Source organism: Mustela putorius, unplaced genomic scaffold (genome assembly GCF_011764305.1).
Source record: "Mustela putorius furo isolate JIRA1106 unplaced genomic scaffold, ASM1176430v1.1 tig00000031_pilon_pilon_pilon, whole genome shotgun sequence".
Classification (NCBI taxonomy): Eukaryota; Metazoa; Chordata; class Mammalia; order Carnivora; family Mustelidae; genus Mustela; species Mustela putorius.
This window is the reverse complement of record NW_025421260.1, coordinates 2,585,093-2,603,413: the sequence shown is the minus strand read 5'-3', so window position 1 is coordinate 2,603,413 and position 18,321 is coordinate 2,585,093. Positions and strand designations below refer to the sequence as shown.

The window sequence follows — 18,321 nt, the reverse complement described above, 5'->3', positions numbered from 1 at the left end:
ACGTTTTCTGTCATCTACTTTTATTGCAACTTCAACTAGGTATTGTGTTGATGTGAAATACTTTTGGAGCACATAATCTTTAAAAAAAAAACGAAACTTATACAAAACCCACATACTTCTAGATTGGGTTTGAAATGATTGGTGTGGTGAGGTGTCTGGGTGGCTCAGTCGGTTAAGCATCTGCCTTCAGCTCAGGGCATGATATCAGGGTCCTGGGATAGAGACCTGCACCCAACTCCTCTCTCTGCCTACACCTCACGCGTGCTTTCTCTCTCTCTCTCTCTCTCTCTCTGACAAATAAATAAAGAAAAACTTATTTAAAAAAAAGAAGTAGTTGGTGTGGATTTATTTTTTTTAATCTTCTTTTCTGGTCAGCATAAATATCCTTTAATTTCTATCTCCAGTAGGATTTCATTTTGAGGTTTAACATGTATGGAGCCAGTATAAAGTTTTGCAGTTTAGTAATTCTGTATGCTAAGTCATTTAAGATGAAAATTAAAATATGAAGTTTATGGAAGAAGATTAATTTTCTTCTTCTGTAAGTCTGACTCTTTGCCCCCTTCATCAACTCCTGCTTGTTGATCCTTTCTTAGTGGAGGGGTGGATAACTGACCTATTCCAGATACACACTTAGCTGAAAGTGATCTTTGAAGGGGCCACTTCGAATTTGCTTTTACCATTTGTAAACCAGATGAAGAATTTGGTGGTTACAGAGAATTTTGGAAAACCTCTAAATCCTCTTCATCAATCTTTTGTATGCTTTGATACACAGCAGTGTAGACCTTCAATGCTTTGTCAAAAAATAGCATTTTGGTAATGATACATTCTGAAAATACAGTCTTTATATCCTTTATTTTCCGCTTTTCAAAATGGTCAGTATTTTCCTCCAGAAGACGAGTTGTTCACGGAGCATCCACTGCAACTCTCTGCAGTTCAGTTTCCACATGAGAAATAATATGTCGAACATCAGGATTTCGCTGACGTTTTCTTCCCGAGTTAACTGTTTAGTTTCTCGACTCCTTGCTGTTAATGTCGCTTTGAGGTCATCTCCTTTCGTTTTAACAACGGCTCCAAAGCTTTCAAAGGGTCAACCCCGCCCTCTTCAAATCTTTCAATCTCAGCTTGTCCATAATCTTGCAGTTTGGCAAAGTCATCACACTTCTCGGGGCCCTGCTTTAAATTTGGGAACGCTGTAGAGGCACACACGCTGATTTCATTCACCCGGAGGTCTGCTTCGTCTCACAGCCCGGCAGTCTTACGCACAGAAGCAGCGAAGGTTTGGCACCGCTCTCCACACAATTGTGACAGGAGCTTGCAGTAGTCTGTGTGGCTGGAGCAGACTGGTTTTCCAAGCTTCGCCTGGGCATCTTGCCTTGAGATCCACCGGGACCCTAGGCTGGGACCTCCCACCCACCTGGGCATGCACCGGGAGGAAGGAGGAGGGGTGTCTGCGAACCACCACTTCCTGAGACCCCCTTTTTATATGCTTTATTTTCTAATTGTTTCTTATTTTGTTGTAGTAAAAAATAAAATACATCATGCAAAATTTATCATGCTAACCACTTTTCAGTGTGGAGTATGATGGCATAGCTGTATGCACTTGTTGTGCAACAGATCTCTACCTTTTTCACTTTGCAAAGCAAACTCTAAACCCCTTGAACAACTCCCCTTTCTTCCTCTCCCTCACCTCTGGAAACCACCATTCTACTCAGTTTTTAAGCATGTGACTGCTTTTAGGTATCTCATGTAAGTGGAGTCATGCAGTATTTGTCTTTTTCGTGACTGGCTTATTTCACTTAGCATAATATCCTTCAAGTTTCATGTAGAAGCAGGGATTTCCTCAGCAGCATTTAGAATGTCATAATTACTTTGATGTGTTTGTTCAGAAGTTATTTAAGCAATTCAGAATGAATTTTTTTTCACATTTTAAAGCAAAGAAACTTCTTTGTACATGACAGCTAAAGAGAACACACGTTATATAAAGCTGATAAAAATGATCATTTAAGTATAATTTTATGCACAGTTTTATTTGGTAATTTTTTTAATGAGTTTTTTTTTTAATTAGTCACTAAAATTAGTTTAATACTATGATACTGCATGCTATGAATTCACTTTTTCATTTGAGTTCTGCCTGCTGTTGTGTGCACAGATAGAGCAGATGTTCTCAAACTTTTATTTGAGTACAGGCCACATGCATTATAATGACATAGTTGATTGAATGGTAAAGAATGAAATCATTTCCTTCCTAATAGTGAAATATTTATAGAAATAAATTGCATTATGTAAAAACAATGTGTGTTAAAGGTATATTATGATACATACAAATAATTGAATTCAAAAATATCCCCTGTGCTTAAAACAGTAATAAATATTTAATAAATACTATAGAGAGCTGGTGCTTAGTCATTTGTAGCAAACAAAAGAGATAGAGCTCAAACTAAGTCTTGTTCTAGACAGACTGGATAGCACTACTAGTCATTTTTTTTTAAAGAATAAGAAGCTTATAGGAAGGTACTAGTTTTTAAAGAGGATAATAACTTCAGTTTGGAAAGTCTTGGGTTACAGAGCTCGGTGGGTGTTCCAAGTAAATGTTCAACTAAAGTTATACGTACGGAACCAGATTTTGGAGAATTCTGAACTTAGAGATATTGATTTGGGAGTTAATACAATATAAGGGAAAAACCTACATAATGAAAACAGAATAGAATCCAGTTGTCAATGAGATGAGCCTAGTTCTTAATCCCAGCTAATTTATAATCTAGTCAAGAATAATCAAGAATTAACTATGTATTTTAAAAGAACAAGTGAACCCAAATTTTGCTTGAGTCCTGTGAAGCCTCTGTGGAAACTTGCTTAAAACAATGATCTTACAGGATAAACTGAAAGTGAAATTTAGTCAAACTTTTCACGATAGCTTAAGTTATCTTTCTAAATACAACTGTACTTAAAATAATTTGTGTTTCCCCACTATGTACAGAAGTTTAAAAGATGAGCTTGAAATATTTTATGGAGATGTCACTCATATATTATGTATCTTCTTATATTATAAACATTTATTTTGATTTTTTTGCCTTCACAAATTGTGTGAGATATTTGAACTCAAGGATAAAGTTTTGTTCCTAAGGGCTAAGTTTCATTGATTTTATTTATAGTGATACTTCTATTTGAAACCCTAAAAAAAATTGAAATTGTGACTGACATCCAATAAATGTTTGCTGACTTAGAAATTGACCTAAAAATGAACCTCTGCTAATATGTGTTTGCCAGGCTTATTGTTCCCTGCTCACCCCGCAACCAACATACTGCTAATGTTGCTGGTCTCCCAAATTATGAGCAATCATGATTTCTCCATCTGATACGTTTTCCTTGTTGTGAAATTTCTTGCTGACCTGCAAGGACTACAGAGTTTACTCAGATAGAGCATATTTTAGTTGATTATTGTGTTTGTGTGTATGCAAGTGTGCTCCAAATTAAGATTCATCTAGGACCGGAAAAATGATCTCATTTAATGTAACCATCTCCTCACAGACTTGGGAATTTCAATTCCTTTATCCTTGTTTTTTCTAGTCTTTTTAGTTTGAAATGGTATTTTTTTTTTCCTTTTTAAGATTTTATTTACTTATTTGACAAAGAGATAGAGAGAGGGAACCCAGGTAGGCAGAAGGGCAGGCCGAGGGAGAGGGAGAAGCAGGCTCTTCACGGAGCAGGGAGCCCAATGTGGGGCTCAATCCCAAGACCCTGGGATCATGACCTGAGCCAAAGGCAGTCACTTAACCAACTGAGCCACCCAGAACCCCCTGAGATAGTATTCTTGATAGAAAATATAAAAGCATATTTGAAGATGATTTTTTATTCTTTCTATAACATCTTTAGTTGGTTTGTCCCAACAATCAAGGCTTTTCCACTTCTATTTCTTCCTCTTCCTCTTCCCCTTTCTCCTCCTCTCCCTCCTTTTACATCTCCCCCTCCCTCTCCTTCTCCTTTTCTTCCCCCTCTCCCACTCCCTCTTCCTCCTCCTCCCCATTCTTCTGCTTTTGCTTAATCTTCTCCATAACATGCTCACAAAAGAGATATTTTAAAGGATATTAGCATTTACTGCACTCCTCTGTCATTTTAAGTTCAGATTTTCTCAAATCTGTTCTTAAAGTCCAGCTTCCTAATTTGTCTTTGGTTATACATCACAGACTGCTGCCTTATATACATCTTCTTAAACCTGGGCTGGTCAGAAAATAATCTTTGTAGCTACATGAACGTCTTTAGGTCCTTCAATATCTTTTGTTTTTGTTTCACTTTTTTGTTTGCTTGTTTCTTTCTTTCTTTTTAAAAAAAAAAAAAAAAAAGAACGAATGAATCAGAAACAATAACAGTAAAGTCCCTGTAGCTTGAGGCCTAATAGCAACCTGATCTCCAGCGAACACTTGAATCTAAGCCTGGTATTTGTGCATATTTTACCTGAGTAAAAGTTTAAATGTGCACCTTTTTTTAAAAAAATGTGCACTTTTTAAAGCACGTATCCTTACTTTCTCATTTTGGATGATATACAGCATACTGCTTGTTAGAAGAGGTTATTTATAAGATTTTTAGACACCTGCAATGCAATCTGCTTGAGGATTATTACAATAGCCTGATTTAAATATCAATTTGTCAGTTTGAAGAATTAGATTTCTACAGTATATCAAAATTGACTTCTGGTTCTTAATAAGATGACAAACTAATGTGGGCTGCTGACTCCCTCTTTCCAGTGTAACCCTAGAGATGCCGTAGGTGGGGGACTGACAGAGTTGAGATACTCATAAAATTTTTGAAAAAATACTAAGGAAATGGAAGTGTCACAGAGGCAGAAAATGGCAGGCTATAGCAGTGGAGGGACCATTGTTGTCTATGGGAACCTGTGAGGTGAGACATTTTGTTATGCAAACTTTGGACTCTATATTAAGTTCCTTCTTTTCCACCCTTTCACCACTGAAAGGCAGAACAATGGAACTCCAGCTCTGAGAGGGATAGATTCAGTAAGCTGGACACTAATAACTATTTTATGAGGCTGTTAAAACCAAAGGACATTTCTGAGCCTGCTCTTAACAGTCCTTCCGATGCCTATCACCATTGAACAGCACAACCAAAGGAAACATCTACATGGGTAGTACAGAGAGCTCCCTGCCACACAGAATTCACTAATGGAAAACAAATGGGTATAAAACACTGGATGTGAGCTTATGAGAGAAGCAGTTGGAACTGAGCTGTATCACTGGCTCATCCTCCCACCCAAGCAGGATTTTACTTGGGATAATAAATTAACATGAAAGGAAAAACAAAATTCAAGAAAAACCATCAGGGAAAAGTGGGATTTTAAGAACTGGTAGAAGAAAGATCTGCTCCATAAAATACAAAACTATGACTATATATTAAAAAGGGTAATATAATTCATTAAATGTAGTTGGAAGTTGTAGCACATGTTTCATAAAAATTGATAGATTTGGCAGACAAAAGATAAGCAAAATTATTGAGGATTAGAGTAAATAATAATTAGCTAGAATTAATAGCTGTATAGTTATGCCAACAATATGAATATATTTATTCTTATCATACACACTTGAAACTTGACAAAATTAAGCAAATATCAAGTCATAATGTTACTTGAAAGGAACCTTAAAGTCCAAAAGAAACAACATCATATTTCATGACCAAATATAAAATACTAAATGTCAATGAGAAAGGATAAATTTTAAAATTAACAATCATAAAACTATGTATCTATTAAAAATAAAATGCAATTAAATAATTCTTCAGTTACAGAGAAAAATCAGAAAGAAATTATTTAAACCTAAAAACTGAAGTTCAAATCAAGCCTGTACACCAATATCAAGTAATTAAACTTTTTTGACCCCAGAGCAGAATTTAGTATCTTTGAGAATTTCCTTTCCCTTGCAATGCAACTCTTTTCTTAGCCTCTGTGACAATAGTTCTATCTTTATGGCCTTTTCCGTAGGTCCCTTGCAAACTAATCCTTCTTAGTTTTCCCATGAAATATTCCAATTTCTCAAGATCAGCCTAAGACTTAATTCTCTATTTTTTTCTTTTCTATATACTTAGACATACTCATCCATACACCTCCCCTTAATGATCAAATGCTTACAAAATACTTCCAAGTTTATATCTGTATTCTACACCTTTCTTTTGAACACCAAACCCCTATGTCCCAATTGCCTATTGACCTCTCTGACTGGTTACTAAAGGCAGATCTGACTTTAGACTCCAAAGGATTTCCCTGTGACCTTTATCTCTTAATCAGATTGTCCTCTAACGATGCTAATAACAATGTCCAATAGATCAATGTTATATTAATAAAACATTAATATATTGATACAAATGATACTAGCTTCATTTGCAAGTATATATGTCAAGTATATATTTCTATATATTTCTAACAATGTGTTTATATACATTCATGTATTCTTTTTACCATTCCATTACCTGGATTGTTAATGTAATCAGATCTTAAAGACTTAAATGAGTTAGAGAGAAATTTTGTAACTTTCTCAAGGTTACACAATTAGGAAGTTGCTGAGATGAGCTATGAACCCAAGTAATCTGACTCCAGAACTCTTGCCATAATCTCCCAGCACAAATAATTGTATCCTGCCAAGTCCAGCTGAGCAATTTCTGAGTCTTGCCTATTCTACAACATTCCCTAAATATCTGTAATAGTGAAAGTACTTAAATTGCTGTAACAAATACCTGCCTAATGTGTAATAGCTCAAACCAACTAAGACAAGTATTTCATTCAAAAAATATTCCAAGATGGACTTGGCTATGGGCTTCACTATGAATTTATTGCATCTGTATCACACTAGTAAAAGGGTAAGAACATGGAGTCTACATGTTGGATTTTTTAAATCAGCTACTCCCAGAAGTGGCTCAGATCCCTTCTGCTCGAAGCCAGTTAGTTAGAACCCATTCAATAGATAGCATGCAATAAGGTACCTGGGGAAAGAGTTTTCCCCATGGTATATCATCCTTGCTCTTGTATAAAGCTACCAGCGCTTTTCACATAGCTTACTTCTATCGTCTCCCAAGTAATTTCTTTGCATTTTTTCTTGCTGTTTTCCAGTGTATTCTTTACTTTTAATGTAACCTGATCAGATCATTTTCTTGATAAAAACTCTTCAATCCTTTCCATTGCTTGTGAGAAGACCTCGAGTCTAGCAAGGTTTGGCCTCCACTTATATTTTCAACCTTATTATACACCATACTCTCCTTTTTTTGAGCTCCAGAGTTGCAGACTCTTTTTGCTTTGCTCCATCCAGCCACGACAATCTTTTTACATGCTGATCCATCTCCCTAGCATACCTTCCACCCTCCTGCCCAGTTCTAACCCATTCTGTAAGACTAACAAAAACCTCACTTCCTCAGGGAAACTTCCATAACATCCTCTTTTAGAAGCATGTCCCAAATTTTGAAGTTAGTTTCTCTCATATTTTTGCTGTATATTTAATGTTCTTTCCCTACATTTAACATTGCTTTAATTAATTCTAATAATCTAGTACATATTAACATATACATTAGACTGTTTCAGGGTGGACATATAAGTATACGTTCTTTGTAAATTTTTCTGTCATACTAATGCCAGGAAGTATGATTTTTCTATGTGCCTAAATGGAGGCTATATATGTGGTCTTTAGGAAAGGAAATACATATATATATATATATATATATATATATATATATGAATATATGAAATTATTCCAAAAGGAGGACTGGACACAGAAAATTTTAGTGGTAGTTTTTGTAGCAAGATTTTAGCTTGTATGGGGTATATGAAAATTATGTTTATAAGGTACATCAAGACAAAACAGATTGTTGTCAGAGTCTGGTTTAAATATTAACTTACAAATCTTTGTTAAGTTGATCACATTGTCTCAAAGAATTAGTATGTGTGTGTGTGTGTGTGTGTGCACGTGCGTGTGTTTAGTGCATTCTAGTTCATGTTTATAGTCTGCCAACTTCTTCAGACACTAACAAGGTGATCATCAAACATACATAAAAAGAATTACCTTTTAAATCTCAATGAATCTTGAATCATCTTTGCTCCTCACCAGGAAATTTTGAGAGATAGTAAAGTAGTTGGGGAGAAAAATGATTCTCCCCCGCTTCATATACAAAATCAAGAATTCATTAAACCCTATCAAGCATTTATTCTGTGTCTCTTTTTGTACAAAACATCACATCTTTACAAAATACAAGGAATATAAAGATGAAAACAAAGATAAGGCTCATGCCCTTCAGCTGAATCACTTAGCAAGCAGAATTAGAAAAAAAGAATCTTCAATAGTGGGGATTTTTCTTGTGGTAAAGATGGCAATGACAGTAGGAGAGAATCCCAAACAGCTGTTGAAGGATAAGGTGAGATAGGGAAGCCACAGGCATTTGGGCAGAAGGTACTTTAGCACAACACAAAACAATTTCACATAGTCACGGATGTTTGGAAAGTGAGAGCAGCAGACAGACCACCCTGTGTGTGATCATCTGAGATGCATTGGCTCAATTTCAGCAAAACTGTCATGTAGCCTCAGGGACAGATCCATAAAAGAGAAAGCTGAAATTGGGCGGTAGCTTATAGCTTCTCAAATCCTGTTTGGGGAGAAAGGGAAAATGGCTTGGAAAAAGGCCATACATCAGCATGTATGAAAGGTCATCCAATATGTTTTCATCAAATTCCTAATAAAAATGATAGTGTCAACACCTGCTAAGGAAAGCAAAGACTAAATCAGTTCTCTGCACAAAATGTGTCGAACATTGGCCTTTTCAGCTTCCTCAAAGTTTGTCAAGCAGGTTGCACTACTGACCACAGGCTGGTTTATGAATATTGAGGACCGAGTTCACCACATTGGTCTAGAATAGACATAAATCACCTCTTCAGCTTTCTTAAAACAAATCACTCCCTTTCTTCCATCACGACCAGTGAGAAAGAACAAAACACATATATTTCTGCATGATGGGTATTTCTAAAAACTCTCTTTTCCAGGTCGTTTTTACTAGGTTTTATTTAGTGACTGTCTCTGTGCTCTGAATCCATGGTGCAATTTCTTATTTCAATATTCAGCATTGAGACAGAGAATGGCTAAAACTTGAAATTATGCATTTCATGAAATATGTGTATGTATGTATATATAAACACCTCGGTGTAATTATTACTTGTCCTACAAGTAATAGGAGTAAAGGAGATTGATGCTCAAAATTAAAGATATAAACCCAGTGAAATTTTTAAGTCTTTTGTTTCCAAATAATAGAAATTTTATTACTTCTCATTTAGAGGAAAAAATGTGGAGAGAAAATGAGCAGAAAGAAGAACAGAGGAAGGATAGAGGGAAGGAAGGAAAAAGAAAGAAGGAGAGGGAGAAGCGAGGAAAAGTGACGTATGTTATTAAAATATAGAAATGAGTTACGGTTCACCGAGATACAGTCCAAACTCCTGAGACTGGACAAAGAACTGGAAAGCATGTTACATCCCAAGGCAGATGTGACTCGGTCCTCTTTGTGGTGCTGAATGATATCCTACTGTAAGTTCTCTCTGATTATATCCTCCATTCTCTGTTTCTCTTCAGGCTAGCTTTCTCCAGTTCTCTGTGAGCATAACCATATATGGAAGCATCACAAATCAAGCATTCAGAGAGAAGCACAAATACTTCACAATTCCAAATGCAATTTTATTTTATTTTAAGATTTTTTATTTATGTATTTGACAGAGAGAGATCACAAGTAGGCAGAGAGGCAGGCAGAGAGAGGAGGAAGCAGGCTCCCTGCTGAGCAGAGAGCCCGATGCGGGACTCGATCCCAGGACCCTGAGATCATGACCTGAGCCGAAGGCAGCGGCTTAACCCACTGAGCCACCCAGGCGCTCCCAAATGCAATTTTAGAAAAGAAATCTTCTCATTGGCACCTTTTGGATCAGGTGCCTAACCCTCTTACTTTCGGGTATGGCTGGTGAGAAAGGGTCGTGGGTGTCAGGGGTTGCAACTCAGGATGGGAAAAGTTCTTGGAAAAATGCAAGTAGATTATATTCCAGATAAAACATTTAAACTGCCATTTAAAATAAATAAATAAAAGTGAATTTCCCTTTTTAAAAGATCCTATTCTCATATACGAAGTTAGTGAGATCTCACATGTCTGTACAGAGTGTACAATAGTGAGACGTATTATTTGAGAGCATTCTTCCAAACTTAATAGCCTAGCCTCAATTAGCTACTGACATTTTCACATCTTTTATTGAATAATTAACATGTGATTAAACTATACATATTAAAAGTGAACTAATTCATAAATTTTGACATTAGATTCAAACATGAAAACACATCAAAATCAAGACAATGAACATAGACGTACCCTCCAAATTTTTACTCATGGCTCTTTATAACTTTTCCAAATTGCTTTCTTCCCAAGCACTCCCCTATCCCTAGGCAGCCACTGATACACTTTCTATTTTTAATAAACAAATCTTTCTTTCTAGAAATGTATATAAACGGAATAATAAAAGATCAACTCTTTTGTTTCTTCTTTCACTCAGCATCCTTTTTCTGAGATACATTCCTATTGTTGGGTACATTCAATATTTCATTCCTTTAAATGCTGAGTAACATCCTCTAGTATTAACACTCTAAAATTTGTTTAACCATTCATCTATTAAGTTTTTGCATTATGTAAACAAAGCTGTATGAACATTTTCACACAACTTTTTGTGTGGGCATATGCTTTTATTTATCCTAGGTAAATACCTGAGTATGGAAGCCAGGCTATATTTTTCTTTTCTTTCTTTTTTTTTTTTTTTTTTAAGATTTTATTTATTTATTTGACAGACAGAGATCACAAGTAGGCAGAGAGGCAGGTAGAGAGAGAGGAGGAAGCAGGCTCCCTGCTGAGCAGAGAGCCTGATGCGGGGGCTCCATCCCAGGACCCTGAGATCATGACCTGAGCAGAAGGGAGTGGCTTAACCAACTGAGCCCCCCAGGTGCCCCCAGGCTATATTTTTCAAAACAGTCTTATCAGTTTGTATTCTCACCAGCAGTGCATGACAATGTTAGTATGCCTTCGCTTTGCCTGTACTTGGTATGATAAATCATTTTAAGTTTAGTCATTCAAATATGCATGTAGTGGAATCTAATTGTGGTTTTAATTTACAATTCTTTGTTGACTAATGGTGTTGACACCTTCCTATGTGTTGAATGTTTGCAATCAGTATATTTCCCTTTGTGATTCAGATCTTTTGTCCATTTAAGAAAATTAGTTGTTTGCTTTTTACTGATCGAGTATAGTAATTCCTTACATATTCTGCATACTATCTTTTTAAAAATATGTTTTAAAAATGTGTTTTGCAAAGGGGAGTCTGTCACATTCTCGTTTTTTATGAAATCCAATTCATTGATTTTTTCCTTTATTGTTCACACTCTTGAAATCATATTTTAAAATTATTTACTAAATCTCAAATCAACATAACTTTGTCCTTTTTTTCCCTAGATATTTATTTTTTTATTTTTACATTTATATTGATGATATATTTCTAATATGTATTTTTTTCTGAATTAAGTTTTATTTATTCTAGGGCAAACTCAAAAGGCTTTTTTTTTTTTTTTTCCAAATCCCAGCACATTATTAACAAAAAAAGCCTGCATATTTTCCATTATATACTTGAAAGTGAGACAAATAAGATATGATATACATACAGAATGGATGTAACATTAAAAGCCCAAGGTAAATTTTGAATATGGTATAAGGTAAGTACTAAGGTTTTGTTGTGGTGGTGGTTGTTTTTAATATTGCAGGCTTTCCAGTTGTTCCATATCATTTGTCGACCAACTTATCATTTTCAAATTGAATTGCCTTGGCATGTTTATCAAAGACCAACTGCTGACACGTATGTGGGACTATTGTGTTCCACTGATTTATGTGTCTATTTTAGTACAATATCACAAAAACTTTATAACTGTTACTATATAAGAAGGTAAAGTACTTTAAGTTCTAAAATTTTATTAATCTTTTCAACATGACTTGAACTATTTCAGGTACATGGCACTCCATATAAATAGGCCTGTTTGTATTTCAATTCGACTGATTTGAATCTATGGGTCAATTTTGAAAGAACTAATGTTTTAACTACATTCAGTCTTCTGACCCATTAACATAGTACATCTCTCCATTTATTTAGGTCTTCTTTCATTTCTGTCAGAAATGTTTTTTTGTAGTAGTCAGTGTAAAAATTATGCCTTTGGTCAACTATGTATCTACATATGTGTTAAATATGTTCCTAATAATTCCACATTTTTATAATATTGTAAATAGTATCTTTTATTTCAATTTCCAGGTTTTCATTGTCTGAGCCATTCCAGTTTTCTCTTAATAAGAATATAGATACTCAAAACAAAACAAAATAAAAAAATATATAGATATTCCAACTTGCTTTTGATAGGAGCACAATTTATCTTTTCCCATACTTTAAATTATAACCTATCATTATCTTTATATTTAAATATTTAGGTTTTGTTTTTGTAAGCAGCACATATTCAAGTCTTGCATTTTTATATAATCTGATAGCCTTTTACTTGGGGATTTGCAACCAGTTATATTTGAGGTAATTATTCATATAATTACATAATATAATTTATATAATCTGTTTATTTGACCTATGTTTTTCTTTTTTCCTCTTTACCAGTTTCCTTTAGGCTATTGAATATTTTTTATGACACCATTTTCACTCATTTGTTCATTATTTAGCGGAAATTGTTTTGCTCTTTTAGTGATTCCTCAAATTTTATACTGTAAATCTTTAAATCAATTCTTGCTACCTTCAATATATCTTCAATATATGTTACACCACTTCACAAATAGTATTAAAAACTTAGAGCAGACTATGTCCATCCTTTCTTGGCTTTCTGATGTTTGTTCTCACAACACGCTTTATCTCTGTGTGTTTTATTAGTCCCACAAAATTGTGTGTATGTGTGTATATATGTATGCATTTTGGTGTAAACAGTCACTGACCTTTTAAAAAGTTTTGAAAGCATGGTATTTTGCATTTATATTTACAAGTTAGTTGGTTCATGTAGAAAGGTAAATCTGTTCCCTGTTATTTCCTCTTGTTCAGAGATACATCCAAGGTTATTTTTACATGAGATTTTATGTTTTCTCCTTCAGAGTTATTTAGTGTGCCCAAAGATAAGTATTATTTATTATTTTTATCATTCATATAAATAACAAGCAAAAATAAAGATAAGAAGAGTTCAGATTTAATCATTCTTGATTCTTCAACTGAAATAGTATTTGGAGATTTTACAACAGTAAATACTTAAGCTTAATAATCATTCTGGGTATAATTATGAATTTGAAACATTTTCCACTTTAATTTTTTCAGTTGAAAAATTTCAACTTTTAATTTCAAATTTTTGTTTTGGGAAATTAAAAATCTGTGGTATCATATTGCCCAATTGATAGATGTTTATATAATCAGCAAACAAAATTCTATAGGAGAAGGTATATGTTTAATGAAGTTAGACAGCACATGGGATAATAAATAAAGCTTGGATTTCTGAGATCTGGGTGTCTATGAAACATGTAAGCAAATACTTTATAGCATGTTTATGTATTTGTCTAGACTTCATTGGGGGAAGTTACAAATTTTTGGCAGTATTAATAATGGGTAACTAGCCAAGTTCTTGAGTATGAGTAAACTGTCAAAGAGAGTGAAAAAAAGAATAAATATTAAATCTGATGATATGATCCTAGAAAACTCAAGCACACAGCCACCAACTAAAAACATGAATCATGTGTGAAGGCATAATGAGATAATGTTGCATTGTTGAATTAAAAAAAAAAAAAAGCATACTCTTCTCTAAGAAGACAGTCTGTATGGGGTGCCTGGGTGGCTCAGTGAGTTAAAGCCTCTGCCTTTGGCTCAGGTCATGATCCCAGGTTCCTGGGATCAAGCCTCATATCAGGCTCTCTGTTCAGCAGGGATCCTACTTCCCCCTCTTTCTCTGTCTGCCTCTCTGCCTACTTGTGATCTCTGTCTGCCAAATAAATAAATAAAATCTTGAAAAAAAAAAAAGAAGACAGTCTGTATTTCTTAACTCTATGACTCAACACAGTATATTTTTCACTTCTAGATTTTAATAAACAAGGCAGGATAAACTGTTTCAAAGCTATTACACTCATCTACCCCTATATTTTGAGGAGAAGAAAGTCATATTATTTAAATAGGTCTAGAAATGGAAAGGGTGCAGATTAGCACATCACCACGCAGTTGGAGACTTTTCTCTGAACCTGAAGTACACAGCTTAATTTAACAAATATTTACTAAATATCCACTTATAATTAATTACTATTTTAGGAGCCAAGACACATGAGTGAATAAAGAAAAGCATCTCTGAATGGTTAGAATCAGGATAGATTACGTAATTTGCAGGACTCGGTGCAAAATGAAAATTTATAGTCTCTTGTTAAAAAAATAAATAAATAATTTCAAGGTGGAGAAAACAGAGCATTAAACTAACACAAAGCATAGGTCTCTGTAATTTCACAGGTCACTCATCCGTAAAGCCATTCCAGGGTGAAGTCAAATTCTGTGGGAGGAAATATATGATGTATGGAGTTTTAAGTGTATTCCCAATCATGTCTTAAAATCTCCTCCCTTACACCCTAGATTTAAAAGAAGAATTAAAGAACCTTTTTTCCTTAATATGCCTTGAAAATATCCTCTGTTGGAACATTAATTTGAATATTTCAACAAATTTCCATAATATTAATGAAGAATAAATACTGCCATAAATATTTAAAATAGTGAAAGGTCCCATTCAAAGCACATAGTAAATAAAAATGTAGTTTAAAATTCTTTAACTGATCACCATCAGTTTTCTTATTATCTTCATATTCCCAACAGTAAGGTTTTTATTGGCAACTAGATTTAATATATATGCATACAAAGTTTTGGAAGATATTATTTGATGACATACAATACAATTTCAACTTCAACAGCCAAATCACCTGCATGTCCCAACCTCAAACAAAATTAATAATTACAAACTTCCCACTTTAGGGTCTACTTTTTGTGAGTTGGTTATCTAATGACTACGTCAGTGCTCAGTCATTCTGAATATGCAGTGTGACTGTGTAAAATATCTGCAAACATTCTAACTATAGATCGTAGAAAACTATGATATTGTCCTGTTAGTGTTTTGTTGTTGTTGTTTTTAATATTTTTATGCAATAATTGTATAATGGGCTGTAATTTATTTTAATGACTTTTATTTCCTGTGGTATCCTAAAGCACGTATCTTAGTTCAAACACATATTCAAATTCTTTGTGAACATATGAAAGTTACAAATTTGCTACTCATGTTACCAATTACTCATACAGAATTACAATCAAATTATGATTCCAAATTGACATTAATTTTTCTGCAACTATGACATCAGAAAATGTATATATTTTAGGATTGTCTTCCCTATCCACATAGGAAGATATATTCTCAATTTATTCTTATCATAGAAACAACTTGTTTTTAATTTATCTATATTTTCCTATAAAAAATTCCAGAAGATTCCAGTTATATGCAGTAGAGATATGCCATTTGAGGTTTCGGAATGGCACTTGATTTTATTTTTAATCCAATTTTCTTCTTTTAAAATAATGACTCAACTTTCACTGGTGTTATCTCAATTCATATTTAACTTAAATTTAATACTAATTATTCTATTTGTTGCTGTGTGTGGTAAATTGTGTTTATTAGACATAGAACTCTGAAGATGATTGTTTTGATAAGGGCCTATATATGAGGCATATCAAATACTGATTTTTAATATAATCTACATCCATTTTATGTTATAATAAGTTTTTTGGCTAAGTTTTCTGAGTTTAATGCCTATTTCTAGAAATATAGTGTTTTGTGATAAAAAAATCATATGGATATATTTATTTCCTACAAATAAAAACTTATTCAGGTCTCTTGAATGCCCAGAGTTTCTCATTTTATCTCTAATCTTTATTTTAGCAGACAGAAAAAGGAAAACTTGGAGGAATTATTTAGGTAGTGAGGCCAGCAAGCTGCTAATAAGCATGAAGTATCTTTTCCTTATGATAAATTTACAAATATCAAAAATTTGACAAAACTTCTGTGTTTCTACTGTATACAATTTGTAATCTTTATAAATTACTGGAGAAATACATATCTCTAATTGCCAACTTTATGACATTTTTTGCTATATACTACTCTAAGGATTAATACCTCAATATTTTAGTGACCACTTTAACTTTCAGACTCCAGCTACTTTATATAGATGTTCAATGCCCACACTGGGTTATAACGTCTCTCAACTTTGCAGGAACAAGAAAAGGCTACAGAAATTTTGATTCCTAACTGGAAATATCTAGATCCAGCTGCTTGCAACTTCACAAAGTATTTTCTTCCAGAGTTTGCCTGAAGCCATGGAGAAGCTGAAAGCATACTAGAACTGAAAAACTTCCGAAGACATTCTAATGACATTCCAGTTTCCAGATATACTGTTCTTGAGGTCATGCTGAGTTTCCGTCCTTGGTCCAGTGGAAATGAATTATTTATTCATTCAACTGTTGGTACATCCTTTCATAGTATATGGAGTGTGTGTGTGTGTGTGTGTAACCACTATGTACCACCATGGGTCTCAGCAGGAAAAAGAGAGCATATCTGAAAGAGAAAATTGAAAAAAAAAAATCAAAAGGAGTATATACAAAGGTGTGTGCAGGATATAGAGAAATAGCAGGAGATAGCATAGTATGTGGGGAGCTGCAAGATTGGGAGATTTTTGTCTACATCTCGATGAAAAAAAAAAAAAAAAAGCAATGGCAGAGAGTGATTATCTGAAACCAGAAGAGAGTATGTGATGTATGTGTGAGCTCTCCACTTCCCACCAGAACTTTGTCTTTTGGTGAAGGGAGGCAACAAATCCAGGAAATCCAGTACCTAGAAAGATGGTGGAGTAAATATTCAGTCCTCATTATCTTAAAGCCTTTTTGCCAGTGCTTCTGGCTAGTAGCCAAACTCAGCTAGAGATCTAGAGAAAAAATGTAATTGTTAAGACAAAATGGATGGATTAGGTTTTAAGGATTTGAGCACCTCATGTTGAAAGCAAAACTATCCAGAATTAGAAATTTATTTTAGGGGCACCTGGGTGGCTCAGGCGTTAAGTGTCTGCCTTCCACTCAGGTCATGATCCTAGGGTACTGGGATCTAGCCCTGCATCAGGCTTCCTGCTTGGCAGGGGAGTCTGCTGCTCCCTCTCTACTCTCCCTCTTCCTGTTCCCTCTCTCATTATGTTGCTCTCTGTCAAATAAATGAATAAAATCTTTAAAAAAAAAAGAAATTTATTTTATTTGAGCACTAAGATTAGATGACTCTGCTAAAAATAAATTAAACATGGTGTATGTCCTAATACAGTCTAAATCAAATGTAGTTGCTAATATGTACTTTGTGAGAATATGAAAGAAAAACCATAAAATTTCATATTTGACTTTAGTTTTTATTGGTTTAGCATATATTCATAGACATATAGATACAAATACATATACATAAATCATATATCATATATGTATGTCAGATGAACATGCATACATGTAATACATTCACTGTTATAAAACTTCATTATAAAAGAGAGGAAAACATTTTGTGAAACATTATTTTATTACTTAAAATGCTTTTAGGGGTGCCTGGTTGGCTCAGTCCTTCAGTGTCTGCCTTAGTTCAGGTCATGATCCCAGGGTCCTGGGATTGAGTCCTGCATCAGGCTCTGTGCTAGGCAGGAAGCTTGCTTCTCCTTCTCCCATTCCCCCTGCTTGTTTTCCCTCTCTCACTGTCTCTCTCTCTGCCAAATAAATAAAATCTTTAAAAGAAATAAAATAAATAAAGTGCTTTTAAAAGTGGAATGAAGACAACTTCTCTAAAGGAATTGAAAGCTTTGGCTCATTGTTTACAGTTAGGGAAATCTACTGTCCAATTTCTCATTTTTCTTTTCCCTACAAGCTCTGTCCTTACATGAGATATACTGATGGTCTAACATAAAGATTTGGAACATTTAAAATATAGGTTGACTTTATTTGTGTAATGTGAATCACCTAATATGCAAGAGATTTTGTTATTTACATTTTTAAAATAATTTCATGGAGCCATTTTTTAATAAGATTGCGACCTTAAAGTTGCATAGCTTTTAGGAACTATTGCAATATTTATCAATAAAAAGAAACCAACCTCCAACATTTTTAAGTTATGAAAAGGTAAAGTATGATCAAGAATATGTCACATTATA

The 18,321-nt window shown here is 34.2% G+C and overlaps 1 pseudogene; it reads right to left on the bottom strand.

The window, feature by feature from the left end:
- Window positions 1-509: 509 nt before the first annotated feature.
- Window positions 510-1,382, bottom strand: LOC101672504 (annotated as a pseudogene).
- Window positions 1,383-18,321: the final 16,939 nt, after the last annotated feature.